Consider the following 17,979-nt stretch of genomic DNA (forward strand, 5'->3'; position numbering starts at 1 on the left):
AAGGCATGCAGCCAACTGGTTTTATATTCTAACTTATCCTCCTGTATTTCTGGTAAACCTGCTTCAAATCAAACATGTTGCACATCAAATTAAAGCTTAGGTTCTCTTCTTTCCATCAATTGTTGGCTTTCCATCATAGCACAACCTGGCTGCTTAAAATCAGACATTTAGTGTGGTCAATACCACACAGCTTTCAGAGCTGGGTCAGAGGTCAAATCTGTTCTGTATATTTAGCCTGGTCCTTCAGGCTAGCATGATCTGATTTACTGGAGTGACACCTCAATTTAAAGCTCAGATTCAGACCTTTTCATAGAGTCCAACATTGTTGATTTTAACCCTTCTGGTGGCTAGCAGCACACTGATGAATTATGGTTACATTCAGCTGTTTTCAAAAGGCCTGTAGCTAACAGGTTTTATATTCTAACTTATCCTCCTGTATTTCTGGTAAACCTGCTTCAAATCAAACATGTTGCACATCAAATTAAAGCTTAGGTTCTCTTCTTTCCATTAATTGTTGGCTTTCCATCATAGCACAACCTGGCTGCTTAAAATCAGACATTTAGTGTGGTCAATACCACACAGCTTTCAGAGCTGGGTCAGAGGTCAAATCTGTTCTGTATATTTAGCCTGGTCTTTCAGGCTAGCATGATCTGATTTACTGGAGTGACACCTCAATTTAAAGCTCAGATTCAGACCTTTTCATAGAGTCCAATATTGTTCATTTTAAACCTTCTGGTGGCTAGCAGCACACTGATGAATTATGGTTACATTCAGCTGTTTTCAAAAGGCCTGCAGCCAACTGGTTTTATATTCTACCTTATCCTCCTGTATTTCTGGTAAACCTGCTTCAAATCAAACATGTTGCACATTCAATTAAAGCTTAGGTTCTCTTCTTTCCATCAATTGTTGGCTTTCCATCATAGCACAACCTGGCTGCTTAAAATCAGACATTTAGTGTGGTCAATACCACACAGCTTTCAGAGCTGGGTCAGAGGTCAAATCTGTTCTGTATATTTAGCCTGGTCTTTCAGGCTAGCATGATCTGATTTACTGGAGTGATACCGCCATGTAAACCTCAGATTCAGACCTTTTCATAGAGTCCAACATTGTTGATTTTAACCCTTCTGGTGGCTAGCAGCACACTGATGAATTATGGTTACATTCAGCTGTTTTCAAAAGGCCTGCAGCCAACTGGTTTTATATTCTAACTTATCCTCCTGTATTTCTGGTAAACCTGCTTCAAATCAAACATGTTGCACATCAAATTAAAGCTTAGGTTCTCTTCTTTCCAACAATTGTTGGCTTTCCATCATAGCACAACCTGGCTGCTTAAAATCAGACATTTAGTGTGGTCAATACCACACAGCTTTCAGAGCTGGGTCAGAGGTCAAATCTGTTCTGTATATTTAGCCTGGTCTTTCAGGCTAGCATGATCTGATTTACTGGAGTGATACCTCCATGTAAACCTCAGATTCAGACCTTTTCATAGAGTCCAACATTGTTGATTTTAACCCTTCTGGTGGCTAGCAGCACACTGATGAATTATGGTTACATTCAGCTGTTTTCAAAAGGCCTGTAGCTAACAGGTTTTATATTCTAACTTATCCTCCTGTATTTCTGGTAAACCTGCTTCAAATCAAACATGTTGCACATCAAATTAAAGCTTAGGTTCTCTTCTTTCCATTAATTGTTGGCTTTCCATCATAGCACAACCTGGCTGCTTAAAATCAGACATTTAGTGTGGTCAATACCACACAGCTTTCAGAGCTGGGTCAGAGGTCAAATCTGTTCTGTATATTTAGCCTGGTCTTTCAGGCTAGCATGATCTGATTTACTGGAGTGACACCTCAATTTAAAGCTCAGATTCAGACCTTTTCATAGAGTCCAATATTGTTCATTTTAAACCTTCTGGTGGCTAGCAGCACACTGATGAATTATGGTTACATTCAGCTGTTTTTAAAAGGCCTGCAGCCAACTGGTTTTATATTCTAACTTATCCTCCTGTATTTCTGGTAAACCTGCTTCAAATCAAACATGTTGCACATCAAATTAAAGCTTAGGTTCTTTTCTTTCCAACAATTGTTGGCTTTCCATCATAGCACAACCTGGCTGCTTAAAATCAGACATTTAGTGTGGTCAATACCACACAGCTTTCAGAGCTGGGTCAGAGGTCAAATCTGTTCTGTATATTTAGCCTGGTCTTTCAGGCTAGCATGATCTGATTTACTGGAGTGACACCTCAATTTAAAGCTCAGATTCAGACCTTTTCATAGACTCCAACATTGTTGATTTTAACCCTTCTGGTGGCTAGCAGCACACTGATGAATTATGGTTACATTCAGCTGTTTTCAAAAGGCCTGCAGCCAACTGGTTTTATATTCTAACTTATCCTCCTGTATTTCTGGTAAACCTGCTTCAAATCAAACATGTTGCACATCAAATTAAAGCTTAGGTTCTCTTCTTTCCATTAATTGTTGGCTTTCCATCATAGCACAACCTGGCTGCTTAAAATCAGACATTTAGTGTGGTCAATACCACACAGCTTTCAGAGCTGGGTCAGAGGTCAAATCTGTTCTGTATATTTAGCCTGGTCTTTCAGGCTAGCATGATCTGATTTACTGGAGTGATACCTCCATGTAAACCTCAGATTCAGACCTTTTCATAGAGTCCAACATTGTTGATTTCAACCCTTCTGGTGGCTAGCAGCACACTGATGAATTATGGTTACATTCAGCTGTTTTCAAAAGGCCTGCAGCCAACTGGTTTTATATTCTACCTTATCCTCCTGTATTTCTGGTAAACCTGCTTCAAATCAAACATGTTGCACATTCAATTAAAGCTTAGGTTCTCTTCTTTCCATCAATTGTTGGCTTTCCATCATAGCACAACCTGGCTGCTTAAAATCAGACATTTAGTGTGGTCAATACCACACAGCTTTCAGAGCTGGGTCAGAGGTCAAATCTGTTCTGTATATTTAGCCTGGTCTTTCAGGCTAGCATGATCTGATTTACTGGAGTGATACCGCCATGTAAACCTCAGATTCAGACCTTTTCATAGAGTCCAACATTGTTGATTTTAACCCTTCTGGTGGCTAGCAGCACACTGATGAATTATGGTTACATTCAGCTGTTTTCAAAAGGCCTGCAGCCAACTGGTTTTATATTCTAACTTATCCTCCTGTATTTCTGGTAAACCTGCTTCAAATCAAACATGTTGCACATCAAATTAAAGCTTAGGTTCTCTTCTTTCCAACAATTGTTGGCTTTCCATCATAGCACAACCTGGCTGCTTAAAATCAGACATTTAGTGTGGTCAATACCACACAGCTTTCAGAGCTGGGTCAGAGGTCAAATCTGTTCTGTATATTTAGCCTGGTCTTTCAGGCTAGCATGATCTGATTTACTGGAGTGACACCTCAATTTAAAGCTCAGATTCAGACCTTTTCATAGACTCCAACATTGTTGATTTTAACCCTTCTGGTGGCTAGCAGCACACTGATGAATTATGGTTACATTCAGCTGTTTTCAAAAGGCCTGCAGCCAACAGGTTTTATATTCTAACTTATCCTCCTGTATTTCTGGTAAACCTGCTTCAAATCAAACATGTTGCACATCAAATTAAAGCTTAGGTTCTCTTCTTTCCATTAATTGTTGGCTTTCCATCATAGCACAACCTGGCTGCTTAAAATCAGACATTTAGTGTGGTCAATACCACACAGCTTTCAGAGCTGGGTCAGAGGTCAAATCTGTTCTGTATATTTAGCCTGGTCTTTCAGGCTAGCATGATCTGATTTACTGGAGTGATACCTCCATGTAAACCTCAGATTCAGACCTTTTCATAGAGTCCAACATTGTTGATTTTACCCCTTCTGGTGGCTAGCAGCACACTGATGAATTATGGTTACATTCAGCTGTTTTCAAAAGGCCTGCAGCCAACTGGTTTTATATTCTACCTTATCCTCCTGTATTTCTGGTAAACCTGCTTCAAATCAAACATGTTGCACATCAAATTAAAGCTTAGGTTCTCTTCTTTCCAACAATTTTTGGCTTTCCATCATAGCACAACCTGGCTGCTTAAAATCAGACATTTAGTGTGGTCAATACCACACAGCTTTCAGAGCTGGGTCAGAGGTCAAATCTGTTCTGTATATTTAGCCTGGTCTTTCAGGCTAGCATGATCTGATTTACTGGAATGATACCTCCATGTAAACCTCAGATTCAGACCTTTTCATAGAGTCCAACATTGTTGATTTTAACCCTTCTGGTGGCTAGCAGCACACTGATGAATTATGGTTACATTCAGCTGTTTTCAAAAGGCCTGCAGCCAACTGGTTTTATATTCTACCTTATCCTCCTGTATTTCTGGTAAACCTGCTTCAAATCAAACATGTTGCACATCAAATTAAAGCTTAGGTTCTCTTCTTTCCAACAATTGTTGGCTTTCCATCATAGCACAAGCTGGCTGCTTAAAATCAGATATTTAGTGTGATCAATACCACACAGCTTTCAGAGCTGGGTCAGAGGTCAAATCTGTTCTATATATTTAGCCTGGTCTTTCAGGCTAGCATGATCTGATTTACTGGAGTGACACCTCAATTTAAAGCTCAGATTCAGACCTTTTCATAGAGTCCAATATTGTTCATTTTAAACCTTCTGGTGGCTAGCAGCACACTGATGAATTATGGTTACATTCAACTGTTTTTAAAAGGCATGCAGCCAACTGGTTTTATATTCTAACTTATCCTCCTGTATTTCTGGTAAACCTGCTTCAAATCAAACATGTTGCACATCAAATTAAAGCTTAGGTTCTCTTCTTTCCATCAATTGTTGGCTTTCCATCATAGCACAACCTGGCTACTTAAAATCAGACATTTAGTGTGGTCAATACCACACAGCTTTCAGAGCTGGGTCAGAGGTCAAATCTGTTCTGTATATTTAGCCTGGTCCTTCAGGCTAGCATGATCTGATTTACTGGAGTGACACCTCAATTTAAAGCTCAGATTCAGACCTTTTCATAGAGTCCAACATTGTTGATTTTAACACTTCTGGTGGCTAGCAGCACACTGATGAATTATGGTTACATTCAGCTGTTTTCAAAAGGCCTGTAGCTAACAGGTTTTATATTCTAACTTATCCTCCTGTATTTCTGGTAAACCTGCTTCAAATCAAACATGTTGCACATCAAATTAAAGCTTAGGTTCTCTTCTTTCCATTAATTGTTGGCTTTCCATCATAGCACAACCTGGCTGCTTAAAATCAGACATTTAGTGTGGTCAATACCACACAGCTTTCAGAGCTGGGTCAGAGGTCAAATCTGTTCTGTATATTTAGCCTGGTCTTTCAGGCTAGCATGATCTGATTTACTGGAGTGACACCTCAATTTAAAGCTCAGATTCAGACCTTTTCATAGACTCCAACATTGTTGATTTTAACCCTTCTGGTGGCTAGCAGCACACTGATGAATTATGGTTACATTCAGCTGTTTTCAAAAGGCCTGCAGCCAACTGGTTTTATATTCTAACTTATCCTCCTGTATTTCTGGTAAACCTGCTTCAAATCAAACATGTTGCACATCAAATTAAAGCTTAGGTTCTCTTCTTTCCATTAATTGTTGGCTTTCCATCATAGCACAACCTGGCTGCTTAAAATCAGACATTTAGTGTGGTCAATACCACACAGCTTTCAGAGCTGGGTCAGAGGTCAAATCTGTTCTGTATATTTAGCCTGGTCTTTCAGGCTAGCATGATCTGATTTACTGGAGTGATACCTCCATGTAAACCTCAGATTCAGACCTTTTCATAGAGTCCAACATTGTTGATTTCAACCCTTCTGGTGGCTAGCAGCACACTGATGAATTATGGTTACATTCAGCTGTTTTCAAAAGGCCTGCAGCCAACTGGTTTTATATTCTACCTTATCCTCCTGTATTTCTGGTAAACCTGCTTCAAATCAAACATGTTGCACATTCAATTAAAGCTTAGGTTCTCTTCTTTCCATCAATTGTTGGCTTTCCATCATAGCACAACCTGGCTGCTTAAAATCAGACATTTAGTGTGGTCAATACCACACAGCTTTCAGAGCTGGGTCAGAGGTCAAATCTGTTCTGTATATTTAGCCTGGTCTTTCAGGCTAGCATGATCTGATTTACTGGAGTGATACCGCCATGTAAACCTCAGATTCAGACCTTTTCATAGAGTCCAACATTGTTGATTTTAACCCTTCTGGTGGCTAGCAGCACACTGATGAATTATGGTTACATTCAGCTGTTTTCAAAAGGCCTGCAGCCAACTGGTTTTATATTCTAACTTATCCTCCTGTATTTCTGGTAAACCTGCTTCAAATCAAACATGTTGCACATCAAATTAAAGCTTAGGTTCTCTTCTTTCCAACAATTGTTGGCTTTCCATCATAGCACAACCTGGCTGCTTAAAATCAGACATTTAGTGTGGTCAATACCACACAGCTTTCAGAGCTGGGTCAGAGGTCAAATCTGTTCTGTATATTTAGCCTGGTCTTTCAGGCTAGCATGATCTGATTTACTGGAGTGACACCTCAATTTAAAGCTCAGATTCAGACCTTTTCATAGACTCCAACATTGTTGATTTTAACCCTTCTGGTGGCTAGCAGCACACTGATGAATTATGGTTACATTCAGCTGTTTTCAAAAGGCCTGCAGCCAACAGGTTTTATATTCTAACTTATCCTCCTGTATTTCTGGTAAACCTGCTTCAAATCAAACATGTTGCACATCAAATTAAAGCTTAGGTTCTCTTCTTTCCATTAATTGTTGGCTTTCCATCATAGCACAACCTGGCTGCTTAAAATCAGACATTTAGTGTGGTCAATACCACACAGCTTTCAGAGCTGGGTCAGAGGTCAAATCTGTTCTGTATATTTAGCCTGGTCTTTCAGGCTAGCATGATCTGATTTACTGGAGTGATACCTCCATGTAAACCTCAGATTCAGACCTTTTCATAGAGTCCAACATTGTTGATTTTACCCCTTCTGGTGGCTAGCAGCACACTGATGAATTATGGTTACATTCAGCTGTTTTCAAAAGGCCTGCAGCCAACTGGTTTTATATTCTACCTTATCCTCCTGTATTTCTGGTAAACCTGCTTCAAATCAAACATGTTGCACATCAAATTAAAGCTTAGGTTCTCTTCTTTCCAACAATTTTTGGCGTTCCATCATAGCACAACCTGGCTGCTTAAAATCAGACATTTAGTGTGGTCAATACCACACAGCTTTCAGAGCTGGGTCAGAGGTCAAATCTGTTCTGTATATTTAGCCTGGTCTTTCAGGCTAGCATGATCTGATTTACTGGAATGATACCTCCATGTAAACCTCAGATTCAGACCTTTTCATAGAGTCCAACATTGTTGATTTTAACCCTTCTGGTGGCTAGCAGCACACTGATGAATTATGGTTACATTCAGCTGTTTTCAAAAGGCCTGCAGCCAACTGGTTTTATATTCTACCTTATCCTCCTGTATTTCTGGTAAACCTGCTTCAAATCAAACATGTTGCACATCAAATTAAAGCTTAGGTTCTCTTCTTTCCAACAATTGTTGGCTTTCCATCATAGCACAAGCTGGCTGCTTAAAATCAGATATTTAGTGTGATCAATACCACACAGCTTTCAGAGCTGGGTCAGAGGTCAAATCTGTTCTATATATTTAGCCTGGTCTTTCAGGCTAGCATGATCTGATTTACTGGAGTGACACCTCAATTTAAAGCTCAGATTCAGACCTTTTCATAGAGTCCAATATTGTTCATTTTAAACCTTCTGGTGGCTAGCAGCACACTGATGAATTATGGTTACATTCAGCTGTTTTCAAAAGGCCTGCAGCCAACTGGTTTTATATTCTACCTTATCCTCCTGTATTTCTGGTAAACCTGCTTCAAATCAAACATGTTGCACATTCAATTAAAGCTTAGGTTCTCTTCTTTCCATCAATTGTTGGCTTTCCATCATAGCACAACCTGGCTGCTTAAAATCAGACATTTAGTGTGGTCAATACCACACAGCTTTCAGAGCTGGGTCAGAGGTCAAATCTGTTCTGTATATTTAGCCTGGTCTTTCAGGCTAGCATGATCTGATTTACTGGAGTGATACCTCCATGTAAACCTCAGATTCAGACCTTTTCATAGAGTCCAACATTGTTGATTTTAACCCTTCTGGTGGCTAGCAGCACACTGATGAATTATGGTTACATTCAGCTGTTTTCAAAAGGCCTGCAGCCAACTGGTTTTATATTCTAACTTATCCTCCTGTATTTCTGGTAAACCTGCTTCAAATCAAACATGTTGCACATCAAATTAAAGCTTAGGTTCTCTTCTTTCCATTAATTGTTGGCTTTCCATCATAGCACAACCTGGCTGCTTAAAATCAGACATTTAGTGTGGTCAATACCACACAGCTTTCAGAGCTGGGTCAGAGGTCAAATCTGTTCTGTATATTTAGCCTGGTCTTTCAGGCTAGCATGATCTGATTTACTGGAGTGACACCTCAATTTAAAGCTCAGATTCAGACCTTTTCATAGAGTCCAATATTGTTCATTTTAAACCTTCTGGTGGCTAGCAGCACACTGATGAATTATGGTTACATTCAGCTGTTTTTAAAAGGCCTGCAGCCAACTGGTTTTATATTCTAACTTATCCTCCTGTATTTCTGGTAAACCTGCTTCAAATCAAACATGTTGCACATCAAATTAAAGCTTAGGTTCTTTTCTTTCCAACAATTGTTGGCTTTCCATCATAGCACAACCTGGCTGCTTAAAATCAGACATTTAGTGTGGTCAATACCACACAGCTTTCAGAGCTGGGTCAGAGGTCAAATCTGTTCTGTATATTTAGCCTGGTCTTTCAGGCTAGCATGATCTGATTTACTGGAGTGACACCTCAATTTAAAGCTCAGATTCAGACCTTTTCATAGACTCCAACATTGTTGATTTTAACCCTTCTGGTGGCTAGCAGCACACTGATGAATTATGGTTACATTCAGCTGTTTTCAAAAGGCCTGCAGCCAACTGGTTTTATATTCTAACTTATCCTCCTGTATTTCTGGTAAACCTGCTTCAAATCAAACATGTTGCACATCAAATTAAAGCTTAGGTTCTCTTCTTTCCATTAATTGTTGGCTTTCCATCATAGCACAACCTGGCTGCTTAAAATCAGACATTTAGTGTGGTCAATACCACACAGCTTTCAGAGCTGGGTCAGAGGTCAAATCTGTTCTGTATATTTAGCCTGGTCTTTCAGGCTAGCATGATCTGATTTACTGGAGTGATACCTCCATGTAAACCTCAGATTCAGACCTTTTCATAGAGTCCAACATTGTTGATTTTAACCCTTCTGGTGGCTAGCAGCACACTGATGAATTATGGTTACATTCAGCTGTTTTCAAAAGGCCTGCAGCCAACTGGTTTTATATTCTACCTTATCCTCCTGTATTTCTGGTAAACCTGCTTCAAATCAAACATGTTGCACATTCAATTAAAGCTTAGGTTCTCTTCTTTCCATCAATTGTTGGCTTTCCATCATAGCACAACCTGGCTGCTTAAAATCAGACATTTAGTGTGGTCAATACCACACAGCTTTCAGAGCTGGGTCAGAGGTCAAATCTGTTCTGTATATTTAGCCTGGTCTTTCAGGCTAGCATGATCTGATTTACTGGAGTGATACCGCCATGTAAACCTCAGATTCAGACCTTTTCATAGAGTCCAACATTGTTGATTTTAACCCTTCTGGTGGCTAGCAGCACACTGATGAATTATGGTTACATTCAGCTGTTTTCAAAAGGCCTGCAGCCAACTGGTTTTATATTCTAACTTATCCTCCTGTATTTCTGGTAAACCTGCTTCAAATCAAACATGTTGCACATCAAATTAAAGCTTAGGTTCTCTTCTTTCCAACAATTGTTGGCTTTCCATCATAGCACAACCTGGCTGCTTAAAATCAGACATTTAGTGTGGTCAATACCACACAGCTTTCAGAGCTGGGTCAGAGGTCAAATCTGTTCTGTATATTTAGCCTGGTCTTTCAGGCTAGCATGATCTGATTTACTGGAGTGACACCTCAATTTAAAGCTCAGATTCAGACCTTTTCATAGACTCCAACATTGTTGATTTTAACCCTTCTGGTGGCTAGCAGCACACTGATGAATTATGGTTACATTCAGCTGTTTTCAAAAGGCCTGCAGCCAACAGGTTTTATATTCTAACTTATCCTCCTGTATTTCTGGTAAACCTGCTTCAAATCAAACATGTTGCACATCAAATTAAAGCTTAGGTTCTCTTCTTTCCATTAATTGTTGGCTTTCCATCATAGCACAACCTGGCTGCTTAAAATCAGACATTTAGTGTGGTCAATACCACACAGCTTTCAGAGCTGGGTCAGAGGTCAAATCTGTTCTGTATATTTAGCCTGGTCTTTCAGGCTAGCATGATCTGATTTACTGGAGTGATACCTCCATGTAAACCTCAGATTCAGACCTTTTCATAGAGTCCAACATTGTTGATTTTACCCCTTCTGGTGGCTAGCAGCACACTGATGAATTATGGTTACATTCAGCTGTTTTCAAAAGGCCTGCAGCCAACTGGTTTTATATTCTACCTTATCCTCCTGTATTTCTGGTAAACCTGCTTCAAATCAAACATGTTGTACATCAAATTAAAGCTTAGGTTCTCTTCTTTCCAACAATTTTTGGCTTTCCATCATAGCACAACCTGGCTGCTTAAAATCAGACATTTAGTGTGGTCAATACCACACAGCTTTCAGAGCTGGGTCAGAGGTCAAATCTGTTCTGTATATTTAGCCTGGTCTTTCAGGCTAGCATGATCTGATTTACTGGAATGATACCTCCATGTAAACCTCAGATTCAGACCTTTTCATAGACTCCAACATTGTTGATTTTAACCCTTCTGGTGGCTAGCAGCACACTGATGAATTATGGTTACATTCAGCTGTTTTCAAAAGGCCTGTAGCCAACAGGTTTTATATTCTAACTTATCCTCCTCTATTTCTGGTAAACCTGCTTCAAATCAAACATGTTGCACATCAAATTAAAGCTTAGGTTCTCTTCTTTCCATTAATTGTTGGCTTTCCATCATAGCACAACCTGGCTGCTTAAAATCAGACATTTAGTGTGGTCAATACCACACAGCTTTCAGAGCTGGGTCAGAGGTCAAATCTGTTCTATATATTTAGCCTGGTCTTTCAGGCTAGCATGATCTGATTTACTGGAGTGACACCTCAATTTAAAGCTCAGATTCAGACCTTTTCATAGAGTCCAATATTGTTCATTTTAAACCTTCTGGTGGCTAGCAGCACACTGATGAATTATGGTTACATTCAGCTGTTTTTAAAAGGCCTGCAGCCAACTGGTTTTATATTCTAACTTATCCTCCTGTATTTCTGGTAAACCTGCTTCAAATCAAACATGTTGCACATCAAATTAAAGCTTAGGTTCTCTTCTTTCCAACAATTGTTGGCTTTCCATCATAGCACAACCTGGCTGCTTAAAATCAGACATTTAGTGTGGTCAATACCACACAGCTTTCAGAGCTGGGTCAGAGGTCAAATCTGTTCTGTATATTTAGCCTGGTCTTTCAGGCTAGCATGATCTGATTTACTGGAGTGACACCTCAATTTAAAGCTCAGATTCAGACCTTTTCATAGACTCCAACATTGTTGATTTTACCCCTTCTGGTGGCTAGCAGCACACTGATGAATTATGGTTACATTCAGCTGTTTTCAAAAGGCCTGCAGCCAACAGGTTTTATATTCTACCTTATCCTCCTGTATTTCTGGTAAACCTGCTTCAAATCAAACATGTTGCACATCAAATTAAAGCTTAGGTTCTCTTCTTTCCATCAATTGTTGGCTTTCCATCATAGCACAAGCTGGCTGCTTAAAATCAGACATTTAGTGTGGTCAATACCACACAACTTTCAGAGCTGGGTCAGAGGTCAAATCTGTTCTGTATATTTAGCCTGGTCTTTCAGGCTAGCATGATCTGATTTACTGGAGTGACACCTCAATTTAAAGCTCAGATTCAGACCTTTTCATAGAGTCCAACATTGTTCATTTTAAACCTTCTGGTGGCTAGCAGCACACTGATGAATTATGGTTATATTCAGCTGTTTTTAAAAAGCCTGCAGCCAACTGGTTTTATATTCTAAAGTATCCTCCTGTATTTCTGGTAAACCTGCTTCAAATCAAACATGTTGCACATCAAATTAAAGCTTAGGTTCTCTTCTTTCCATCAATTGTTGGCTTTCCATCATAGCACAACCTGGCTGCTTAAAATCAGACATTTAGTGTGGTCAATACCACACAGCTTTCAGAGCTGGGTCAGAGGTCAAATCTGTTCTGTATATTTAGCCTGGTCTTTCAGGCTAGCATGATCTGATTTACTGGAGTGATACCTCCATGTAAACCTCAGATTCAGACCTTTTCATAGAGTCCAACATTGTTGATTTTACCCCTTCTGGTGGCTAGCAGCACACTGATGAATTATGGTTGCATATAGCTGTTTTCAAAAGGCCTGCAGCCAACTGGTTTTATATTCTAACTTATCCTCCTGTATTTCTGGTAAACCTGCTTCAAATCAAACATGTTGCACATCAAATTAAAGCTTAGGTTCTCTTCTTTCCAACAATTGTTGGCTTTCCATCCTATCACAACCTGGCTGCTTAAAATCAGACATTTAGTGTGGTCAATACCACACAGCTTTCAGAGCTGGGTCAGAGGTCAAATCTGTTCTGTATATTTAGCCTGGTCTTTCAGGCTAGCATGATCTGATTTACTGGAATGATACCTCCATGTAAACCTCAGATTCAGACCTTTTCATAGAGTCCAACATTGTTGATTTTAACCCTTCTGGTGGCTAGCAGCACACTGATGAATTATGGTTACATTCAGCTGTTTTCAAAAGGCCTGCAGCCAACTGGTTTTATATTCTAACTTATCCTCCTGTATTTCTGGTAAACCTGCTTCAAATCAAACATGTTGCACATCAAATTAAAGCTTAGGTTCTCTTCTTTCCAACAATTGTTGGCTTTCCATCCTATCACAACCTGGCTGCTTAAAATCAGACATTTAGTGTGGTCAATACCACACAGCTTTCAGAGCTGGGTCAGAGGTCAAATCTGTTCTGTATATTTAGCCTGGTCTTTCAGGCTAGCATGATCTGATTTACTGGAGTGATACCTCCATGTAAACCTCAGATTCAGACCTTTTCATAGAGTCCAACATTGTTGATTTTAACCCTTCTGGTGGCTAGCAGCACACTGATGAATTATGGTTACATTCAGCTGTTTTCAAAAGGCCTGCAGCCAACTGGTTTTATATTCTACCTTATCCTCCTGTATTTCTGGTAAACCTGCTTCAAATCAAACATGTTGCACATTCAATTAAAGCTTAGGTTCTCTTCTTTCCATCAATTGTTGGCTTTCCATCATAGCACAACCTGGCTGCTTAAAATCAGACATTTAGTGTGGTCAATACCACACAGCTTTCAGAGCTGGGTCAGAGGTCAAATCTGTTCTGTATATTTAGCCTGGTCTTTCAGGCTAGCATGATCTGATTTACTGGAGTGATACCGCCATGTAAACCTCAGATTCAGACCTTTTCATAGAGTCCAACATTGTTGATTTTAACCCTTCTGGTGGCTAGCAGCACACTGATGAATTATGGTTACATTCAGCTGTTTTCAAAAGGCCTGCAGCCAACTGGTTTTATATTCTAACTTATCCTCCTGTATTTCTGGTAAACCTGCTTCAAATCAAACATGTTGCACATCAAATTAAAGCTTAGGTTCTCTTCTTTCCAACAATTGTTGGCTTTCCATCATAGCACAACCTGGCTGCTTAAAATCAGACATTTAGTGTGGTCAATACCACACAGCTTTCAGAGCTGGGTCAGAGGTCAAATCTGTTCTGTATATTTAGCCTGGTCTTTCAGGCTAGCATGATCTGATTTACTGGAGTGACACCTCAATTTAAAGCTCAGATTCAGACCTTTTCATAGACTCCAACATTGTTGATTTTAACCCTTCTGGTGGCTAGCAGCACACTGATGAATTATGGTTACATTCAGCTGTTTTCAAAAGGCCTGCAGCCAACAGGTTTTATATTCTAACTTATCCTCCTGTATTTCTGGTAAACCTGCTTCAAATCAAACATGTTGCACATCAAATTAAAGCTTAGGTTCTCTTCTTTCCATTAATTGTTGGCTTTCCATCATAGCACAACCTGGCTGCTTAAAATCAGACATTTAGTGTGGTCAATACCACACAGCTTTCAGAGCTGGGTCAGAGGTCAAATCTGTTCTGTATATTTAGCCTGGTCTTTCAGGCTAGCATGATCTGATTTACTGGAGTGATACCTCCATGTAAACCTCAGATTCAGACCTTTTCATAGAGTCCAACATTGTTGATTTTACCCCTTCTGGTGGCTAGCAGCACACTGATGAATTATGGTTACATTCAGCTGTTTTCAAAAGGCCTGCAGCCAACTGGTTTTATATTCTAACTTATCCTCCTGTATTTCTGGTAAACCTGCTTCAAATCAAACATGTTGCACATCAAATTAAAGCTTAGGTTCTCTTCTTTCCATCAATTGTTGGCTTTCCATCATAGCACAACCTGGCTGCTTAAAATCAGACATTTAGTGTGGTCAATACCACACAGCTTTCAGAGCTGGGTCAGAGGTCAAATCTGTTCTGTATATTTAGCCTGGTCTTTCAGGCTAGCATGATCTGATTTACTGGAGTGATACCTCCATGTAAACCTCAGATTCAGACCTTTTCATAGAGTCCAACATTGTTGAGTTTAACCCTTCTGGTGGCTAGCAGCACACTGATGAATTATGGTTACATTCAGCTGTTTTCAAAAGGCCTGCAGCCAACTGGTTTTATATTCTACCTTATCCTCCTGTATTTCTGGTAAACCTGCTTCAAATCAAACATGTTGCACTTCAAATTAAAGCCTAGGTTCTCTTCTTTCCAACAATTGTTGGCTTTCCATCATAGCACAAGCTGGCTGCTTAAAATCAAACATTTAGTGTGGTCAATACCACACAGCTTTCAGAGCTGGGTCAGAGGTCAAATCTGTTCTATATATTTAGCCTGGTCTTTCAGGCTAGCATGATCTGATTTACTGGAGTGATACCTCCATGTAAACCTCAGATTCAGACCTTTTCATAGAGTCCAACATTGTTGATTTTAACCCTTCTGGTGGCTAGCAGCACACTGATGAATTATGGTTACATTCAGCTGTTTTCAAAAGGCCTGCAGCCAACTGGTTTTATATTCTAACTTATCCTCCTGTATTTCTGGTAAACCTGCTTCAAATCAAACATGTTGCACTTCAAATTAAAGCCTAGGTTCTCTTCTTTCCAACAATTGTTGGCTTTCCATCCTATCACAACCTGGCTGCTTAAAATCAGACATTTAGTGTGGTCAATACCACACAGCTTTCAGAGCTGGGTCAGAGGTCAAATCTGTTCTGTATATTTAGCCTGGTCTTTCAGGCTAGCATGATCTGATTTACTGGAGTGACACCTCAATTTAAAGCTCAGATTCAGACCTTTTCATAGAGTCCAACATTGTTGATTTTAACCCTTCTGGTGGCTAGCAGCACACTGATGAATTATGGTTACATTCAGCTGTTTTCAAAAGGCCTGTAGCCAACAGGTTTTATATTCTAACTTATCCTCCTGTATTTCTGGTAAACCTGCTTCAAATCAAACATGTTGCACATCAAATTAAAGCTTAGGTTCTCTTCTTTCCATCAATTGTTGGCTTTCCATCATAGCACAAGCTGGCTGCTTAAAATCAGACATTTAGTGTGGTCAATACCACACAGCTTTCAGAGCTGGGTCAGAGGTCAAATCTGTTCTGTATATTTAGCCTGGTCTTTCAGGCTAGCATGATCTGATTTACTGGAGTGATACCTCCATGTAAACCTCAGATTCAGACCTTTTCATAGAGTCCAACATTGTTGATTTTAACCCTTCTGGTGGCTAGCAGCACACTGATGAATTATGGTTACATTCAGCTGTTTTCAAAAGGCCTGCAGCCAACTGGTTTTATATTCTAACTTATCCTCCTGTATTTCTGGTAAACCTGCTTCAAATCAAACATGTTGCACATCAAATTAAAGCTTAGGTTCTCTTCTTTCCAACAATTGTTGGCTTTCCATCCTATCACAACCTGGCTGCTTAAAATCAGACATTTAGTGTGGTCAATACCACACAGCTTTCAGAGCTGGGTCAGAGGTCAAATCTGTTCTGTATATTTAGCCTGGTCTTTCAGGCTAGCATGATCTGATTTACTGGAGTGACACCTCAATTTAAAGCTCAGATTCAGACCTTTTCATAGAGTCCAACATTGTTGATTTTAACCCTTCTGGTGGCTAGCAGCACACTGATGAATTATGGTTACATTCAGCTGTTTTCAAAAGGCCTGTAGCCAACAGGTTTTATATTCTAACTTATCCTCCTGTATTTCTGGTAAACCTGCTTCAAATCAAACATGTTGCACATCAAATTAAAGCTTAGGTTCTCTTCTTTCCATCAATTGTTGGCTTTCCATCATAGCACAAGCTGGCTGCTTAAAATCAGACATTTAGTGTGGTCAATACCACACAGCTTTCAGAGCTGGGTCAGAGGTCAAATCTGTTCTGTATATTTAGCCTGGTCTTTCAGGCTAGCATGATCTGATTTACTGGAATGATACCTCCATGTAAACCTCAGATTCAGACCTTTTCATAGAGTCCAACATTGTTGATTTTAACCCTTCTGGTGGCTAGCAGCACACTGATGAATTATGGTTACATTCAGCTGTTTTCAAAAGGCCTGCAGCCAACTGGTTTTATATTCTAACTTATCCTCCTGTATTTCTGGTAAACCTGCTTCAAATCAAACATGTTGCACATCAAATTAAAGCTTAGGTTCTCTTCTTTCCAACAATTGTTGGCTTTCCATCCTATCACAACCTGGCTGCTTAAAATCAGACATTTAGTGTGGTCAATACCACACAGCTTTCAGAGCTGGGTCAGAGGTCAAATCTGTTCTGTATATTTAGCCTGGTCTTTCAGGCTAGCATGATGTGATTTACTGGAGTGACACCTCAATTTAAAGCTCAGATTCAGACCTTTTCATAGAGTCCAACATTGTTGATTTTAACCCTTCTGGTGGCTAGCAGCACACTGATGAATTATGGTTACATTCAGCTGTTTTCAAAAGGCCTGTAGCCAACAGGTTTTATATTCTAACTTATCCTCCTGTATTTCTGGTAAACCTGCTTCAAATCAAACATGTTGCACATCAAATTAAAGCTTAGGTTCTCTTCTTTCCATCAATTGTTGGCTTTCCATCATAGCACAAGCTGGCTGCTTAAAATCAGACATTTAGTGTGGTCAATACCACACAACTTTCAGAGCTGGGTCAGAGGTCAAATCTGTTCTGTATATTTAGCCTGGTCTTTCAGGCTAGCATGATCTGATTTACTGGAGTGACACCTCAATTTAAAGCTCAGATTCAGACCTTTTCATAGAGTCCAACATTGTTCATTTTAAACCTTCTGGTGGCTAGCAGCACACTGATGAATTATGGTTATATTCAGCTGTTTTTAAAAAGCCTGCAGCCAACTGGTTTTATATTCTAAAGTATCCTCCTGTATTTCTGGTAAACCTGCTTCAAATCAAACATGTTGCACATCAAATTAAAGCTTAGGTTCTCTTCTTTCCATCAATTGTTGGCTTTCCATCATAGCACAACCTGGCTGCTTAAAATCAGACATTTAGTGTGGTCAATACCACACAGCTTTCAGAGCTGGGTCAGAGGTCAAATCTGTTCTGTATATTTAGCCTGGTCTTTCAGGCTAGCATGATCTGATTTACTGGAGTGATACCTCCATGTAAACCTCAGATTCAGACCTTTTCATAGAGTCCAACATTGTTGATTTTAACCCT

The sequence above is a fragment of the Centroberyx gerrardi genome, chromosome 2 (assembly GCF_048128805.1).
Source record: "Centroberyx gerrardi isolate f3 chromosome 2, fCenGer3.hap1.cur.20231027, whole genome shotgun sequence".
NCBI classification, from domain to species: Eukaryota; Metazoa; Chordata; class Actinopteri; order Beryciformes; family Berycidae; genus Centroberyx; species Centroberyx gerrardi.